This window comes from Protopterus annectens, chromosome 4.part1 (genome assembly GCF_019279795.1).
Source record: "Protopterus annectens isolate FY-2018-M chromosome 4.part1, PAN1.0, whole genome shotgun sequence".
Classification (NCBI taxonomy): domain Eukaryota; kingdom Metazoa; phylum Chordata; order Ceratodontiformes; family Protopteridae; genus Protopterus; species Protopterus annectens.
The window spans coordinates 834,255,333-834,275,962 of NC_056734.1; the positions used below are offsets into that span (position 1 = coordinate 834,255,333).

At 41.3% G+C, this 20,630-nt stretch overlaps 1 protein-coding gene across 5 annotated transcripts in view; it reads left to right on the top strand.

Annotated features, from left to right (window-relative positions):
- WWTR1 (WW domain containing transcription regulator 1) overlaps positions 1-20,630 on the top strand; it is an 837,533-nt gene that overhangs the window by 26,944 nt on the left and 789,959 nt on the right. The window lies entirely within an intron of this gene.

Consider the following 20,630-nt stretch of genomic DNA (forward strand, 5'->3'; position numbering starts at 1 on the left):
TATTGCTGTATTGTGTGTACTTTAAACATTTTTTGCTTAGTTTAAAATGTTTGTTCACTTGCTTTCTATATAGGGCAGACATGTAATCTTGACAAATGTTAAACAAGCAAAGGTAAAGGAAATATTTAACTTAATAAATGAGCTGGTCCATGGACCGTTTTCAGCCAGTCCCTGGGCCGCAAGGCTAAGGTAAATACGTTTTATGTTGATGGAGAAATTTCAGTGTAACCAGTAGGAGACAAGAGTGACTGGAGAAAATTGGTGTAGGTTTGGAGACACAAATACAGACTGCACATAGTGACCAGACGTCAGGACTAAACCTGTTGTCTGAGGTCTTATCACTGAGTCACAGTGTTGCCCTTGGCAGTTGTCATTTTTGAAGTCTGTGCAGAAGAAAAAGTTTGTTTGCTGGCAGTTAAGTGATAGAAGCCCCTTTCTGTGTTTTAGAATGTGGTATTTCAAATAACTAGAAAATTACAGTTCATATTTTTATTCAAGTGAAAATTGGTGTAGGTTTGGAGACACAAATACAGACTGCACATAGTGACCAGACGTCAGGACTAAACCTGTTGTCTGAGGTCTTATCACTGAGTCACAGTGTTGCCCTTGGCAGTTGTCATTTTTGAAGTCTGTGCAGAAGAAAAAGTTTGTTTGCTGGCAGTTAAGTGATAGAAGCCCCTTTCTGTGTTTTAGAATGTGGTATTTCAAATAACTAGAAAATTACAGTTCATATTTTTATTCAAGTGAAGAAACAGAATTAATTTGCAGCCATTATCCAGTGTGGCTTAAGAAAGTGTGTGTGTGTGTGTGGGGGGTACTTCAAATTGGGCTGTTTATTGACCTTACAGGTACATTTGGTTAGAAGTACTTTCCTGTTCTATAAATATATGAAGTGTGACTGTGGGAAGTACAGTTGGTGCAGGACATGGTGAGTGTATTTAATGCATGACCATTTCCAGTTATAGTCCAATGGAAATGTTTTCTTCTGTACTGCTTCAGTGGATAACCGAATAGTGTATCAAGGTATTGTGTATATATAATGTGCATTTCTTTCTTTTTTTTTTTAAGTTGGTACTAAAACATAATTTTTTTTTTTTTTTTTATAGTGGTCATTTGTTTTAGTTGCTTTAATCAAGTGCACTTGAATAATCAGTTTTACATTCTGAGGTTTTGGTCCATTACAATTTTGAAGAGGAGATGCAAAGTATGGACCTACATGGAACTTAACCCAGCCTTTCATTTTGTGGGTAGAAAACGAAGTTGATCACCGAAGCCGTTGCTGTTGTATTGTAACATGCTGTAGTGTATGAACTAATCTCTGGCATTTTTTTTGGAACTGTCTGGGTGTCTTTCTTCCTCATGTCATTTCTGCTTATAAATCCTGATATTTTCTGACTTTGTCTCTATATCTGTATGTAAGACACTAATCACGAGGTATAGCAGTTTTAGTAATGAATGCTTTTTTTTTTTTTTTTTTTATGGATTACTAACTCTGGTTTTCTTGTATCTATTTTTGAGCACTCCATAATTCTCTGTAATGCTTTGTGGTTCATGTTTCCAGTGCCTCTCCGCTATTTTTATGTTGTAGTGTTTGCACAATCCCCAGTGCAACAGTCTTGCCATGTTTTTATGCCTTTTAAGTGTACAGGCCCTCTGCCGCAAGTGTATCACACCCAGCAAAATATGGGAGACTGTTTCATAACAGCTGAATTTTTTTTTTAAGGAACCTAATTTATCTGTTTATCTCACATGTTCAACGGACTTTGTAAACTGATGTGTACGTCATCCGCTATCACGGGCCGCCATTATTAACATTTCATTTTTTGCTTTCAACTCCCCTGTTCTTAACCGTTCCTGTGTTAAATCCTGATCGACATGAGGTTGTTCCTAGAGAACTCTGTACATGCCATGATATTTTTGCTTTTCCATATTTCTTTCCTTCTAATCTTATCTTTCTCCTTGTATTCTTTTTGTTTTTGGCACATTCAGTTGCCATCTGATTTTTACCTACTTCGGGTTTGATTTCTGTTCTGTTTGGCACTGGAATGCTTCTGCTGAGCTAAGCAGAGAGGTCACGTCAGACTTCCTCACTTTATGTTTTAAAACCTTCACTGTGTTTGGATCTGATGAGGTCAGCACGTATATATGCAGTGTGGTGATTGCAGATCTGTACTTTATTACCCCTTTGTTCTATTGCCACGGTTGTTTTTTTTCTAAGTAACTATGAACTTTTGGTGTGTATCAGTGGCAGTATATAGTTTGTACATCAGCTGCGGGCAAGTTATTGACCTATAGTTTTTAGGATCGCTTGCAGGTTCACTCTTAAGGAGGAGTATTGTTTTTTCTGTTAAACAGGTTGGTGACTATTCAGGGTGCACATATAAGCAGTTCTTACTTGGGACTAAATGTTCGTGTAACGATATTAATACTTTTAGCCAGACGTTAGGTACTGCACCTGGGTCTGTTGTTTTCCAACTAGGAGCTTTTCTTAATTCTGTTTCAGTTTCTCTGGCCATTACTTGATCCCTTTTTCATATCCTCTACATTTAAACCCCTTAATGCTTCTCTCCATTCAGCATCTTTATGTTCCCCATTGTGTCTTATAAATATTTCTTCAAAATATCTGTTTCACTTTTCTGGGTGATGGTTCTATTTATTTGTTTTCCATAAGTATATTTTTGCATTTAAACATTGAACAGTTAGATAAACAGTACTGTACTTTTTATGTATTTGCTTAACAGTACTGCACTGTTTTTATTTATTTGCTTGACTGAATTATTTACTTTTCTGTGTCTGCATTTATATATTTGCTGATGGCTGAATTTTATTTTTCTCCCACCCTCTCTGCTGTGTTCTTAAAGTTGGTGGCTTTTGCAGCTGCCCGCCCCCTACTGTAAATTTGATCTGGGACACTCCTTCCAGTCCCATCTTATTAGCGCATTCTACCTAATACAGAGATCATTTGGGAAGTCCAAACCCCGTAGTTCCTTAACCTTCTTCTGTTCCACGTATCTCCCTTTCTACTTTACTAACAAACAAAAAACAAAAAAAAAAAAACACTTTATTCAACTGCTTTTACTGTATTTGTGTTTCCTCTTCCTACTCTGTTACTTCATCTTGCTTTTCTGTTACTTGCTGCTTGTCTCTAAAGTGTTCAGTCGCATATTTTCTGTTGCATTTATTACTGCTTGTTTATAGCCCGTTTAAATTGCAAATGTTATTCTAAGCCTGTTCGTTTTGGTTTAAGCACTTGGGCTGTAGGCCTACCCCTTAGCTCTCCCTAGCCTTTCTCCCTCAGATTCTGACAAATATGGATGGACAGTTTCCTACAGTTTCTCCTGCCAGTCTGATTGATGTGGACATCTTGAGACAGTGTAGCAACTGCCTCATATAGATCTACTATTACCACCTAGGAACACAGTTGCGAGAGGTGCAGTTACATTAGGAGCCTGGAGTATATGCTCTCTCCCTCACAAGCCAGTATATCTGGCACTGAGAAGGCTGTGAACACAATCACTACACCTCAAACACCACCCATACCTACACAACACACGGCCACATATGCGGAGGTCCTCATCAAAAACATACCCAAACAAAAAAACACCTCCGAGGCAAAAACACAAATGATCTCGACAGCCCTCCACACCACGTACCATGCATAATCCACACACCTGTGTCTCACAGCTGCTAAGGCTTAAACATAAACCCCCAACAATATTAGTCATAGGAGACTCCATTGCGAGATCCACAATGTGCCTCTCACCAGGCTGGATAAGGAGAAAGTCACAGTTGTCTGCCAGGGGCCAGAATCTGCCATATCACATACACACTAAAGTCTGTCAACAACAGGTACTGTTATGACTGTCATAGTCCATGTTGGTGTGAATGATGTGAGACGTACCTCCCTGGATTACATGAAAAGAGACATGATTGAGCTCACGGAATAATGTGTCCCAGGCAGGTATGTCTCTAGCCTTAAGCAGCATTCTACCATCACCCAGAATGATGTCTCAATACAAACATAAAATGATTGACTTTAACAATTGGCTTAGTTTTTGGTGTCATTGTAGGGGGTTCCAGTACCTGACAGCCTGGGAAGATATGATCGACAAGCCACGATGCTGTGGCAGAGATGACCTGCATCTGTCTGACTTGGGCTTCAGGCTTCTGGCAAAGGCTCTTGCCTCCCCCATAGTGCCTTTTTTTAGGAAAAGTGATGAGGTTAACACTACCAACATAAAAATTTCAACAAAATGCAATTTAAAGGTCGTGTTGCTAAATGCTAGGGGTCTAAACATGAAACTGCACTCATTGCAAGCAATCTTAACCCTGGAAAATGCTGACACCTGCGCAGTCACAGAAGTCTGATTCACAGCTGCGGAGAGCACCCCAGCCTTACCTGGTTACACATCCGGTCATACATTCAGACCCCAAACTGTGGGCACTAAAGCCAAAGGAGGTGGAGTTTCAATATATATTGAAGACCTACACACCTCAAGGCTGGTCAAACAGTGTGATGCACAGGAGACGCTCCAGGTGCAGTTGACCATTGATAAGACCCCTATACAAATCAGCTAGCTACTGACCCCCAAATCTGACTCAAGATCCCCAATCAGCCTGTCTAGACCTCTTAGAATCTGTCAAGATTCAACCCTTTACCCTGATCCTGGGTGAATAACTACCCAACATAGATTGGAAGAACTACTTAAGCCAGAACACAAATGCCCAGAGGTTCAATTTTTGTCATTGCAAATGCCTTGGAACAGCTAGTTGATACCCCCACAAGAGGTGATGATATCTTCAAGAGTAATCACTGCAGCTTCCCTGCAGTATCATCCTTCCTGGAAAGATCTGACCATAAAGTGGTCACTTTCAAAGTCCCCATCTCCCCCCGACCCCCCACTAGCTAGGGTCAAACAAAAAACTTTTCCAAAGCAGATTACAGCCTCCTGAGGGATGGTATAAACAACTTCACACCCCCTCCCCCTCTCTAGGAACTGGCACTAGTATCCAAAACTGCACCAAAGCACTATATAAGCATTTGCATAGATGCATGGAATCAGGTTTACTCTTCCTTGTGGAGGATGACTTAGCCTTGTCTGGTATTCCTATCTGGTGGAAATCTGCAATAAATAATCTCTATAACAAAAGGAAAAACTTGTTGTCCAGAACCAAGAAGGAGCAGGTGCCCAATTGGAAGCAATATCTCCTTAGCCAGAGCAAGCAAATAAAAGCACTAGTGAAATCCTCCAAAGTAAACTTCAAGCCCAAATTGGCCACATCTACTAGAGATCATCATAAGGCCTTCTTCACATATGTCCCCAATCTCAAAGGAAGCACCCAGATCTGTTCAGAACTGGTGGTCAAGGACACCACATATACAAATGCTGTAGGCATAGCAAACTTGCTGGCTGACAGATTTGGTGAAAACTTCACCCCTCTGTCCCCCATCAGTAAATCAGGACATCCCCAGTACCTGCCCCCTTCCCCTTATGTCTAAGGAACAGGTCATAATCACTTCTCACTCAAAGGCAAAAAATACAGCCTTCATGGGACCCGATAATATCCCAGGTTGCATCCTACGTGAACTCAGGCAGAAACTTGCAGCACCATTAGGCACCCTATTCAACCAAAGCCCAAGTACCGGCTTTGTCCCAGCTGAGTGGAGGACCGCCACTGTCATCCCTTTGCACAAAGGTGGAGCGTCCACCAGTCTGAGAAATTCTAAATCATCAGTCTAGCTACCCTGATCTTCAAGGCCATGGAACTGATTATCATGGACCTCATTAACAAGGACATTGGCAACTTCCAAAAACTCAATCCAAAACAGTTTGGCTTCATCAAGCAGAGGTCATGTCTGTTAAATTTGGTCGAAATTTTTGAGACGGTCACCAAAGCCATAGACAAGGGTAAGACTGTGTACACCGCCTACCTTGACCTGGTCAAAGCCTTCAACAGTGTTCCCCACTTGGGCATAATAGATAAACTCTCTCAACTACGCATCAATCCATATGTTACCAAATGTGTAGCTAACTGCCTCACTGATAGAGCCCACCTAGTCAAAGCAGGGGAACCCACCTCAAACATTAGACCTGAAACGAGAGGCGTAGCCAAGGGTTTGGTCTTGGGGCTACTTTTATTTGGGGTGTACTTTTCTGAGGTGCAGGCCAAAACCAGTTGGCTGCAGCTGACCAGGTTTGCAGATGACTGCAAGCCGGATGCTGTCATCAATTCCCCTAGTGATGTGGATATCCTCAAAAGGGTCTCACCCAAACATATGACTGGTGCTAGAAATATGGCCTCAAGCTGAATTAAAAAAAAAAAAAAAAAGCATCATCTCCTTTGGGGAGAGTGACGTCCCCACCAATTATCACATTAATAACAATGTCCTAAGCACACAGTCAGTCGTGAGGGATTTGGGCACCCAGGTTGATAGCAAAGTGACTTTTAACCTCCATGTTGCTTCCTTTGTATGGAAAGCTTTCTACCTGGCCCACCTTATAAGTAAGGGTATTTCTTCCAGGGATAAGGAGGTTATAACATCCCTGTATTTTTTCCCTTATAAGCCCCATTATTGAGTACAGCGCTCCATTTGGCACATACCTCGCAAAGCACATGCAACAGCTGGAGAAATCACAGAGGTTCCTCACCAGGAGAATCCAGGGCCTCAAAAATCTACCATACACAGGCTAAAAGCCCTATCTCCTACTCTGTTTCATGTAGACTCCTCAGAGGTGACCTCTGTCTGGCATACAAGGCGATTTCAGACCCTGCCTTGATGGGACTGTGGCATATCCACAAGTCAAGCTCCACTCGAGTAACCCACACGTGCAACCTCAACCTGGTCTGTGACTTGTTGGGACAGATTTGTGTCCCAGAGACCCCCCCCCATTTGTGGAATAGACCCTTCTCCACATCATCTTTACCCCTTTTTAAGTGCAACCTGGATAACTGGATGGGAAATAGAAAATACATCCCTGGGATTCCACCAGTGTTCCCTGCTGGACAGGGGCATTGGGTGCTGACTTGTCTCAAAACATGGGCTAAACTCTTGGCTAGGCTTATAAGGGCCTCAGGGCCAAAAGCCTAGTAACTTCCTGTGATCCACATGGGTCACCAATGAATTGCTTATTTTGGACTTTCCTGTATATTTATCTGCAAATCCTCCATTTTATTTTTATTTATTTATTTTTGCATGTGCTGATATTTTTAGTTTTATTATTTGCAGTAGTGTATGATGGATCTTGGTCTGCCTTGACACCATGAGTTGCTTTTACCATGCCTTTCTTTCCAAGTTTTCATGATCTGTTCCCTTATCTATATTCTTCTAATAGTGATACTTTATGTCTTAACTGGTTTATAGTTTTCTTTATTCATTGCTTCCAGGGTGGCATTTTATTTGGCCCCATCCTTTTCTGTTTTTATGGTAAGACCTTATCTGTTATAAATTTAGCTACACAGTAATACATCCTGTTTTATTTCTGTTACATCGGAATAATTTCTCTTAAAAGTCCTAATTAGTGTGTTCATTTGTTTTACCAAACTTCTGACATTTTAAGTCTTATTTTGTAATATATTTCTTTCAACACTCTTAATATGTCTATCTGTATCTTCCCTTAGGTACATTTCTTTTAGACTGAGAACACCATCTTTGCTTTCCATTTCTTGCTAGTATTTTAAAGTTCTAGAACATCTTCCTGTTGTCTTCAGATGCAAATTGCTTCATCTGCTGTTCCTTCATATGGAAACTCTTTGACTCATCACACCTCAACATTGCCTGTGCCAGTGTTTCCCGTTCTTTCCCTTGTGCAACTTAACTTTTGTATGGTCTTCTGTAAGTCTTCACCTGGCTCCTGCTTCAGTTATTGCACCTTAATCTTCATTGTTCCATCATACTGTGACATTACCCATACTGGATTTTCTACACTATGTACTTTACTTTGCAGGTAATACATAACTTCAGTTTCTATTTATTTAACTTTTTTCTTAGTAATTCTCTTTTCTACTTTACCCTTTTTGTTTTCTTGTGTTTTTTTTTTTTTTTGTATTGTGAAATTTTGGATTTCTCCTTTGCATAAATATTTTGCCATACCTGATCTCTCTCCTCATGTTGGTTTCTTTTTTTTATACCATTCAAAAATCTCTGGGTTTGATTTGCTCTTTATATTTTTTGAACTTTCTCGTTCGCTTCATTTTTTCAGGCTGTCCAGAGTTTCTTCATCTATTTAACGTTTTTCATGAATTTTCTGTATTTAATGCACACGTTTTTATTTAAAGCTTTTGTCTGCTTTTTTTTTTCCCTTTGAGCAATTTTTCTTTCCTGTAATTTCTGTCTTAATCTTTCTGAATACCTTCTGTCTGGAAATACTGGGTTTGTTGCAAAATACTAACAGTACAGAATTTCTTCCTTCATCCTTATCCTCAGTAGTCAACTCTGTCATCTTTATGGGTCTTTTTTTGGCCTGTCATTTTTTTGTGGACTACTGCTCCCTTGTACAGTAGGGAGGCCGTCATTTATAACTAGGGGTCCTCCCGTAGGTTGTGTACACTGTCCATTGGCTCTGTACTACCTGTCAATATGAAGGTGCATTTTCACCCAAGCTTGCATGGAAATATTACTTGCCTGATGCTGAATGAAACATTAATTTCATGTGCTTTCTAATCAAAATACAGACCACAGCAGACTTGTGCAGAACATAAATCAAAGGTAGTTGGGGGCTGCTGTTACGTTTAGAATGTCTGTGGCACACTGTTGTGGCTCTGTGGGAGTTTGTGTGTGCTTGCATTTTGGGAAAGGCAATGTGTTGGTTGTAGGAATGGAATGGAAATGTGTATGAGGAGGCTGATGGAAAGATCCAGAATCAACGTATTTTGCCCAAGTAACTGAAAGATATACTGATAATGCACAACTTTTAACCCCACACTTCAGTGTTTTAGTACTTCACTGAGAGAGTAGTAGGGCCCTGGAATATGTGGCAAGAGGCATTATTTTATTCGTCATTAGAAGAGTTCACAGTTGCTTGGAATGAAGTGAAAGATGAGGATGGAGAAAAAGAAACTTGTTTACAACCCCCTTTTTAACATGCAAGTTTGTGCTTTCTATGTGACCAACAATGTGGCTTTCATAACACCTTTAGGACCATTGTAGCTCTTACTACAGTCGTTGAGATGTACAGCAGCGTTTGCAATGGCCTCCTCTCTGCTGGAGTATTCATTGATATGTTTAGGGACCATTAGACTATACATCACATCTTCTTGATGCATAAACTATATAAATTAAATGTCAACAGTAATGCAATCGATTGCAAACTTTCCTAGAAGACTGAGCATTCTGAATCTGTGCAAACATGATGTCCTTCAAGGATGCATCTGCAGTCATAACAAATGGGTTGTCCTGTCGTCAGGCAGCCCTTCGGTCGGCCGGATTCCAAAGTCTGGGTCTGGCCTCGGCTGGTGTCGCACTTCACCCGACGTCATCTCTGCTGGTCTTCGGGTATAAAGGCATCAGCCGACGCCATTTTCCTCAGTCTTTCTTGCCGCGTGGCGCCCGAAGCAGAAGCTGTTCGCAAGTGCCGGTCGGTCAGATCCAGAGATTACTACTACCGAATACTACTTCGAAGACTTCTAAAAGCTAAGTACCCCGTTGGGGACTCTTTCTTGCCTCAGCCGATGTCAGAAAAAGTAAATAACTGTTTAACTTGTGGGAAACAAATACCTCATAAAGATTTCCACTCTTACTGCTTACCTTGTTTAGGCCCAGACCACGACGTAGCAGCCTGTTTAGCCTGTGCTTCCTTCAACCGACGCTTAGGCGTCGGTCGGAGTTTGCTGAACAGTTTTTCGGCTCAGATTTTGCGTACATTATGCCGTCGGATCCTCCAACTTCTCAAATTGTTAAAAAACGCAAAGAAAAAGACCGACACTCGCGGTCCGCGGTCTCGGCCGAAACCACGGTTAAGCAAACCGCGAGTGTCTGTTTTGGCCGAAACCGAGCAAACGGGTCAATCTTCAGCCGAATCCATGACTACTACCGAGGCTCCTGCTACCCTAGTTGAATCGGCCTCTGAAGTTTTGCCTACTAACGTGGTTCCTATAGAATTATCAGACACCATCCCTTTGGATGTCTCTACCCCAGCACGTGGTGCTGCTAGGCCTCCTGCAGCCATGTCTATTAAGGCCTTTGCCAGGGCTAAAGCAGCCAAAACTGCTAAATCAGTGCCTGTTAAGCCCCCCTCACACAGGCCCAGTTCCAGTTCTCAAATGCTTACTCTGGCAGAGGATCTCATCTCTTTAATAAGGGGATCCCAATCTCACCCAGACAGGGCCTCTCAGCCTCCAGAAAAGAGACCTAGAGCAGAGCCCCCAGAGCCAGTGTCCTCAGATGATTCTTCTGATGATTCCGACATTACAGACCATCCAGAGGCTCCTTTTTCTACTTATGAAGATTCCGATGCTGAAGAATCTATTCCATCTGCCTCTCCACCAGAGGAATTTTCCTTTGGGGAAACCTTACATGCCATGAGAGAGCAATTCCAATGGCAGGGACAAGATTTCTCAGATTCAAGAAAAAGGCTTAGGACCTTTCTACACTTACCGCAACATAGGCCCTTAGCTATACCTCCAGTTCTGCCTGTTGTGGATGATGCATTTAATGATGTTTGCACTGCTCCTGATACCTTACCTCCAGCCCTTGCCAAACCAGATAGGTTTTACAGGGTACCGGACACTCATCACCACCTATACAAGGCCCCACTTGCAGGTCCTGAGACTATCTTCCAGGGACCTAAGGCAGTAGCTTCGACCTCAGCAAAAAACCCTCTCCCTTCTGAAAGGGAATCCAGGTCCTTAGAGAGATGGGGTAAAAAAGTTTACACCTCTGCTACTCTCTCAGCTAGAGCTTTGAACGGTCAGTTTCATATGATCCAATACCAAGAGTTTATGCTTGATCAGTTAACTAAGAAACTGTCCTCTGATGACTCCTTAGATAAGAAATCTGTTTTAGAAATGGTGAATAACATTCAGCAGGTTAGTAACCATTCTTTAAAATGTGGCTATGATGCACTGGAGGCTTCATTTAGATCAGCCATGACTGGCACAGTTATAAGAAGGCATGCATGGTTGAAAGAACAGGTCTTGCCGGATCATGTTAAAGCAAAGCTGTTAGATGCTCCTATAGATAAGGCCAGTCTATTTGGTTCTCCTGCTCAGCAAGTAATGAAGAAAATGGAAGAGAAGGCAAAATCTGCACAAACAGTTAAAGATTTCTTACAGGTTCAGCCCCCAAGGTTTAGCAGGAACTGGCCTTCCAAAAATTGGTCCTTTCCAGACTCCTCTAAATCTCAGAGAGGCAGGAATAGACGTTCCAGAGGCAGAAATCAATCCAGAGGAGGTGCCTACAGAGGACGCCAGTGGCAAGGCAATAACCAGCGAGGCACAGACACAACCACTGCCACTGCAACAGGACAATCACAGTGACTTGGCTCTGACTCCGCCTACCAGGGAACAAATAGCAGCACCCTTAGGCGGAAAGTTAGCCTTATTTTCAAAAAATTGGCACTATATCACAAAAGACAAGTGGATTTTGCAGACTATAGACCAAGGCTACAGGTTTCACTTCCACACCTTACCAGTAAAAAGAGGAATGCCAAACCTACCTCCAAATCAGAAAACAGAAGCTCTAAAGCAGATAGCTCAAGTAACAAAGATGAGAGCTGTGGAAAGAGTACCACCAACAGAACAGGGCAAAGGATTCTACTCCAGACTCTTCCTAGTACCAAGAAAAGAGAAAAGTTGGAGACCTATTCTCGACCTGTCCGCTTAAACACATTCATCATTGTCCCAAAATTCAAAATGCTGACCCTACAGCAACTTCTTCCCATGCTGGGCAAGGAGTGTTGGCTGGTAACTCTAGATCTCAAGGAGGCATACCTGCACGTCCCCATATGACCAAATTGCAGAAGATACCTCAGATTTCTTGCAGGATCAGAGCATTATCAATTCTCAGCATTGCCCTTTGGCTTATCTACTGCCCAGAGTATTCACAAAATGCCTGGCATCAGTAATCGCTCATTGCAGGCTACAGGAATCCAAATTTATCCATACCTGGACGACTGCCTGATACAAGCGGACAACAAAAGCAAGCTGACAAAAGACTTACAAAGAGTCATTTGCTTACTACAAGCCCTGGGATACACAGTCAATTTAAAAAGTCAAGACTAATACCATCCCAAACAAAACATTCTTGGGTGCAGAATTGGACACAGTAAAACAGATGGCATTCCTAACTGCAGAAAAACAAGAACAACTCCCTCCTTACTTCTTGGCATTAACAAAGCAGAACAAACTAACAGCAAGGAAAGTACTGCAGGCCTTGGGCTTCATGGCATCATGCATAATCCTGGTCCCCCATGCCAGATTGCATATGAGAAAACTACAGTGGTACCTAAAGAATTTATGGTCTCAACACAGGCACAGCTTAGAAACCGAAATACCACTAATCCCATGCCTGAAACAAGAGTTCCTATGGTGGCCTCAAGCATGCCAGTCAAACCCAGGCTTGCCCTTCCACAACTTTCAAGCAAGCCAAACCATCACAACGGACGCCTCAGACCTAGGTTGGGGGGCCCACATGCTGGACAAATGCATACAAGGATTATGGACCCCAGATCAACTGCACCTGCACATAAATCAAAAAGAAATGCTGGCAGTAAAACTAGCAATCCAGAATTTCAAACCATTCCTCAAAGAAGGCCATTTGATGATAAGGACAGACAACACCACAGTCATGTGGTACATCAACAAACAGGGAGGCACTCATTCATACTCCCTATGCCGAATGACTCTGGACCTATGGAATATGGCTCTGAGCTACAACATTCAGTTACAGGCAATATTTGTACCGGGAAAAGAAAACATCCTAGCAGACATGTTAAGCAGAACTACCTCGGATGCTCACGAATGGATGCTACACCCGGACATCTTCAAGGCCATCACACAGAAATGGGGAATGCCACAAATAGACCTATTCGCATCCCCACTCAATCACCAGCTCAAGAAATTCTGCACAAGGACATACCACCCACTTGCATGGAAGGTGGACTCTCTATCCTTCAGTTGGAAAGGCCTGACAGCATATGCATTCCCACCTCTTCCTTTGATGCACAAGATACTACTGAAAATCAAAGAGGAGCGTCCAAGGATAATTCTGATAGCTCCAAATTGGCCAAGACAACACTGGTATCCATTGCTGAGGAGCATGTCACGGGTGAGAACGTGGACACTACCCTGATGCCTTTAATGTTAACTCAGAACGACTACAACATCATGCATCCAAATCTAAAAACTCTGCAACTAACTGCCTGGAACATTACATAACAGCAACTAACCCAGATTTATCCCAAAGGGTTAAAGACATTATCCTGGAGGCCCGCAGACCTTCTACAAGAAGGAACTATGCAGGGAAATGGAAAAGGTTTGTCATTTGGAGCACTGAAAGAGGAAAAGATGTGTCAAAGATAGATATTGCCAACATCCTGGAGTATTTGGCAGAGCTTCTCCATACAGGCCTGTCCTATTCCTCCATCAAGATACATGCATCAGCTATTTCTGCAGAATACAGCTTTGATCCCCCTGTCTTCTCACATCCTCTACTCAGGCAGTTCCTCAGAGGAATCAAGAATGTAAAACCTCCTAGGAAACCACCATTACCAGCATGGGACTTGAACTTTGTGCTAGAAAAATTGACACTCCCTCCATTTGAACCAGCAGCAACAGCAGATCTTCAACACCTATCATGGAAAACTGCTTTCCTACTGGCAATTACTTCAGCAAGAAGGGTTTCGGAACTACAGGCCTTAATGGCAGTACAACCCTTCCTAATCTTCCATCAAGATAGAGTATCCATGAGAACTAATCCTACATTTATGCCTAAGGTGGTATCCAGAGTGTCTCTAAACCAGGCAATCCACCTACCTACCTTCTTTCCCAATCCACAGAACAGGGGGGAAAGACTGCTGCATACCTTGGATGTACATAGACAGTTGCGCTACTACCTGGACAGAACCAAGGGCAATAGAAAAACTGACCAGCTTCTAGTGGCCTATGCAACAGGAAGGGAAGGAAAAGCAATTTCCAAACAGACAATCTCCAAGTGGATAGGAAATTGCATCAGATTCTGTTACTCCTACCATGGAAAGCCAATTCCACAGAACATAAGACCTCACTCTACAAGGGCTACAGCCACTACCACAGCTTTCTTACGAGGAGTGGCAACCAAGGACATTATTGAGGCGGCTACTTGGACCTCCGTGCATACATTTGCCAAGCATTATAACTTACCTCTATACTCTAGATCCCGAGCAGGGTTTGCCACTGCTGTATTGCAAGGGATCCTAACTACACCATAATTCTTCTTCCTCCTCCCCTAGTTTGGCTATGGTATTCTACCCATTTGTTATGACTGCAGATGCATCCTTGAAGGACATAGTACAGTTTTGTGCCTACCATAAATGTAGATGTCCGAACAGGATAGCATCTGCAGTCAGGATTACCCACCCACCTTCCCCTCTGTGGTATTCCTAGGGTATTTACCCTCCTAATAGCTAGCTGGGGGGGATCTCTTATGGTGTATTTGTTTGTATATATGTACATACATGCTTATTTTTTGTGTTTGCCTACCTTCTTTTGGAAACATTAGCATTTACCCAAAATTTAGTTTTCCAAGAGGGCAACTGGCATCTGGGGCAAGAAACACTGAGGAAAATGGCGTCGGCTGATGCCTTTATACCCGAAGACCAGCAGAGATGACGTCGGGTGAAGTGCGACACCAGCCGAGGCCAGACCCAGACTTTGGAATCCGGCCGACCGAAGGGCTGCCTGACGACAGGACAACCCATTTGTTATGACTGCAGATGCTATCCTGTTCGGACATCTACATTTATGGTAGGTACAAAACTGTACTTTTTCTAAATATTTCACAGCAAGTACTAGTGTCCCCAGATGTGTATACTTGGACCCTTACTGTTTTCTTATCAATGACATTATGTAAGACATCCAAATCCTTAATTTGGTAATGTACACAGATGCCAGGCAGTGATAGAATCCTGCAAAAACTCATCCGTCACTACAACCCAAACTTCAGGGAAATTTTTCTAAGTTGACATCCTGGCAGTTTAACACTAAAACAATGTAATACTGTCCTCTACCCCTTTAAAACTTGCTTCTTCCCTTGAACTGCTTCTTAAAGCATAACCGCACCCACAGACTCGAAAAAAAAAAAACACGTTTATTTCATCATGATTTGGTGTTTCCTACATTTTAACACCACTCTGGCGACTATTTACAGGTTTTTAAATATTTTTATTACATAATTTCTGTCTGACCACATGGGATCTGGCATCTTGAAGTAATTATGATTTGTTTAGTCTGCCTCTAGGTATCCCACAATGCAGTGCTCATATGTAAAAAAAAAGTTACATCACGCAGGCCTCTTTCTTTCTAAAGCTCATGTCACTACATTGATTTTACATGCATGCACTGTTGTCTTTCAGTCAGTTTTTAAGCAACATTTCATGCCATTCAATGATTACTAAAAAGACAAATGGTGCAAATGCCACAGAACAGATTTTCAAAGTGCTTTTTACTGCTACTGCTTTTTAGAATGGCTAAGCTGCAGCTCTTCTTTGTGAAGCATGAATTGTGCTACTTTCTCAGCTCCTATCCCCCCTTCACACCTAACTTCCGTAGCTGTCAAAGTTCTAAGGGTAATTTGAGTTACCTTCTGTGATTGACAGCAGGAGACTTGACTCGTGTACTGTTTCCTTGTTCTAGCCTTTACTTTCTGTATGGGTAGGGGAAGGACCATGTGTGTGACATCACAGCATAGGTGGGTTTCTAGGACTGTCGTGGTGATGTCAGTTTAGGGAGGGAATTGGCCAGAAAACTACCTGTATTCAGTGGCCTTGATGACATCAATGAATTGGAGACTTTTCCAGAGTGGGCTAAAAGTTTTTTGAAAGTGAAACCACTGCAGTGCAGTTAGGTACTGTTTTAGTGGAGAGAAACAGTCAATTTAAAATATTTTAAATGCTGTGTTATTGTTTATTCGTAGCAGGGACAATCAATAAATAGAAAAGGGCAGAGGAGTTGAGCACGTAATAATAGAATCCCATTGTTGTCCTTTAAGGATAATCAAGGAAATTCCTATCCAAATGTTAACCAACAAAAATTCTTAGGATTCTCACTAGACCCATCACTCAACTTTACCTTTCCCACTGAAAACTTTATTTCAAAGTTACTACCCCCACTAAAACTTTGCTATTGTATTTCACACAGTCTTCCACAGCATGCTTGACCATTTCTAAAAAATGTCTTCTTACAAAATATGGGTAACCTATCTTCTGTTTACACAGTTCAGAATACGCACGTACTGAAAATAAATATGCAGATGACGGCCTAATGATAGTGAAATCCTTAATCACTACAACCTAAACTTCAGCCAAATTTTGCCTGATATATCTCTAGTTACCTTTAGCTTGCCATGTAGTCAGAGTCCTGTGCTCCATAACTTGTGTTCACCACTACTGGCATAGTTTAGCCTCTGCCAGCCATATACATAGTTTTGTGGCACTGCTTACCCCCCCCCCCCACCTCTTTGCTTCTGATACTAGGCTAGCAGCCATTGCAGTCCATTTTAAGTCTAGCCAGTTTTCCCTTTTCTGCTCAAAATAGCCTATCTCATTTGGTTGTAGATTGGTATCAGTATGCTTTATATTTTGGTGATAAGTTATCAACGAACCTGCTTTGTAGATCACATCTTAACTACAATATTAACATTTTCTGCCCACCTAGTTCCTTATCTCACCTCCATTTCTTTGAATTACTATGCACTAATCACATGATGTATTTGACAGTTTGCCTTTATATGAACTCCAGAAGTGCTACATTAATAAGAAAAACATAGTTTAGTTAATATTGACCTTCATTGTTGCCTGGACATGCTTCTGCTGTTTCTCTATATGCCAGTTTGGCTTTTTTTGTGAATTCTCACATTCTGCTCTTCTTGTACTTGTCACATGATTTTGGAGGAGTCATGTGATAGAGGAGGCAGGGTTGCTATACCTTAGACTTTTAGAACCATTCACTGATTTCTAGCTGCAGTGTCAGAGACAGTTTTTTTTAAACAGAGATACTGACTACAGTCTCTGTTTTGTTTTTTTTTTTATTTAGAAATGACCCATTATCACAAAATATGGCTTAAAACTACAATTCTTAACTCATTACATCCGAGTGACGCCTCTAGGTGCATCTGCAGTTAACTCCTACTGACACCTCTAGGCATCAAATATGGTTTGTTCATATTTGCATCAATAATTCCAAAACCATGTTATGTACAAGGTTTTAAAATATTTAATTTTAAAGCTTACACAATGGCAAACTCAAATGCATTAATATTTGACTTCTGTGCAGGTAAATAGATATTAACTGTTGTTTTTATGATATTAATTTATATAGATATTTTCAAATGTTTCTAAATATCTCAACAACCAAGTAGTACTGACAGAACTCCTTTGCTTCATATAAAATATCTCAGCTAAAGGAATAAAATGCTGCTGTGACAGTATGCATGTGTGTGACTTGAATGATTGCTGAGAGATGCAAGTTGTTTACAAAATATTACAAAAGTAATAGTTGCTGTTTACTGTGACTTATAAAATTCAGTTTAAGACCTAGAACCTAAAGAAAAGTACCACTGTAAAAAATAGTTTGTGCTGAAGAGTTTGCCATTTATGCTTTATTCGTAATCAATGTGGTTCCAGAGATATGGACATTTGTTTGAAATGTGAGGACATTATTTCATTCAGTCAGAATTTAGGCTCCACCCATTGGAAGTTACAGTGCAAACTTCCTGAGCTCCAGTAGAGTGAATGAGTTAAACTGAACAAAATACTACTCAAGGTATTTCCCATAAATTGTTGAGCAAGAAATGGCTGCCAGTGAATGTCATCGGACATCTGTGGAGAAGACCAGTACAAAAGCACTGTAAGCTTACTGTAATGCATTGGAAAGACGTTAGAGTAAATGGACTTTTCATCACTCGGAACACTCCTTGCCCCCATTATATTGTGTCATGGAAGCAAAACCTTGACTGTAAAATAAAATCTTGTCAGCATGGCGTCATCCCTTTGTGACACTTTGAGGAATAGAAAGTGGCAAGAATAGTAAAAAAAATTAGTGATGCAACAAGTTAGCCCTACAAGAAAGATCAGGTAGAATTTTCAGTTTTTGGGGATGATTATAGCTTAAGATTGGCACAGTTATTTCATGAACGTATTCTACTAATCACTGTTTCGAGTTTGAGTGTGCGCATGACTGCGTAATATCAAGTGTGGTGGTGATCTTTTTGTATGTGAAACTAGCTGTCTGCCTGTATGCTTATGATTTGGTTATGGCCTATGTCCTACTTTATGCCTTTTGTTGGGGTGCTTTAGTGTCTTCGTCTGTTTCCTGGCTTGGCTGTTGTAGGTGTGTGGGTCATGCCAAGAATGGAATTCAGGCTGTGTTTTTATTCAAAGTACAGAACTTAAAGTTGCTTTGTTTTGTTACCTTCAGATGCAGTGGCAATGGTGTGGTGTTAGAGCAGTATGAGGTGCAAAGCTCCCTATGAGGGGTAGAAAGGAAGGGTGATGTTTTGAACTCTTGTATATTTTAAGCACAGCTTTGGATACTGACTGTTGTGTGACCTAATAGAACCTCCCTGATGTCTCTAGTTTCAGTGACCACACTCTACTTTGACATCTGTTTTCCCTTTTGTATAGGCAAGACAACATTTTGGCAGTCGTACATTTTCTGAGAAGTGTCATAAGAGGATCAGCTCTCTCTTCATATAAATTTAAGCAAGATGTTCATTGATGTGTATCCCTGCCGAAAGTGGAATGTTTGAGCATTTGATTCATCAGTGGGTCTCTTCTGTGGCAAGGTATACTCCACAGAGGTACAGCACTTTCAGTAGCATAACATCTAATAAAAAAGTTTTGTCTTCCATAGTATATTCAGGACTGATGACCCAGGCATCAGTTTGTTCCGCATGTGAACCTTTTTAACCCGGGTTTCTTCTTGACAGTGGTTAAGTAGTGTCCATTCTGGTTTGTAACTTGTGGTATTTGGACCAAGGATCGGCCCACTTCCCAGGTTAACAAATATAATCTAATATGTAATTAGCAGTGTACTATTTATTGAATGGCTGGTGTGACCTACATGGAAATGGCTATTAATTTGTCCGAATTATGTTGCTCCATGTTTCACAGCTGTACATTATGGCACAGGACAGAAGGTGAGTACGCTGATTCATTTAAGCAATAGCCCATGCCTGGGTGTGGGTAATGCTGGATTTAGCCATGGTTGGCGTGGTTTGGTCACGAGGGCAAAGCCTGAGTGGCCAAACAAGGACAACCGTGGGTAAATCCAGCATTACCCACACCCAGGCGTGGGTTATTGCTATTATACAATGACATTATTTTAGAAAAAAATACTTAGTTTTCTTAAATAATGGCATTGTATAATGCTTCCTTGCTGCCCTTCCGCAGCTGTCCGGTATTCTGCGGCAGTTCTGATGTACTGCGCATGAGTACGCTTACGCAGAACATCCAGAGCTGTGGATGGAAGCAACAGAGAAAGCAAGATCTCTATTGCTTTTTAGAAAGTGTTATGTTAAATGAGTTTAACATAGCGAGACAGCTTTAAAAAAAGCAACGGAGAAAGTTCCGTTGCTCTTTTTAAAGCTGTCTCGCTACGTTAAACTCCTTTAACATAACGAGACACTTTCTAAAAAGCAATGGAGAGCTTGCTTTCTCTGTTGCTGTAAGAAAAAAAAAAAAAAGACTTGTACTAATGGAAAAAGTCCAGGCGACCGGACCTTTCTCCATTAGTATGTCTGATTTACTTTGTGCACGCTGACCAATCGGCGTGCACGGTTTGGAATATTAATGGGGGGGGGGTCGTTGTATAATTGTGGCTTTTTCATCCCTCCTCCAGTGTGCCAAAACTCAGAAGCAGATTCTTTGACCTAATGGTGTCAACTGTCATAAGCTACAATTCTGTCATCAATTTGCAAAAAGATAAGGGAACTGTATACTAATAGCTTTATTTTACCCATAAAACCTTGTAGTTTATATGTATGTACTCCGTTAGCTTAAAAGGGGAAGGCATTGTTTCTTGATTTCAGCCATTTTGTGGAATAAAACAATACAAACAGTACCCAACAAACAGATGTTGCTAGGCTGCCAAAGTGTAGTTCTGAGAAATGTGACTGCATTACTCCGTATGGTGTTTCTTTTCAAGTTAATACCTTAAGTCCAGACTACTTTCTGGAGTACTCTGGTTTGCTTCTCCTAAGTAGTTCAATGGTTCAAATTCTAATATGCTGTTTAGTAACTCACATTAGAATTTTTTGCTCCATAGTATGAACTTTATACAACAGCTTGTCTCTCTCAGTTTTCACTTTTCTGTTATGTGAAGGCTGAGTTATAACTTGCATACCTTGAGTTATAAGATTCAACTTGACAGTTAAATTTAAGTGAGGATTGTCTGTCTTGCTTAGACCTAGCTACAGCTAACAGAAGGAAGCAGTGTCT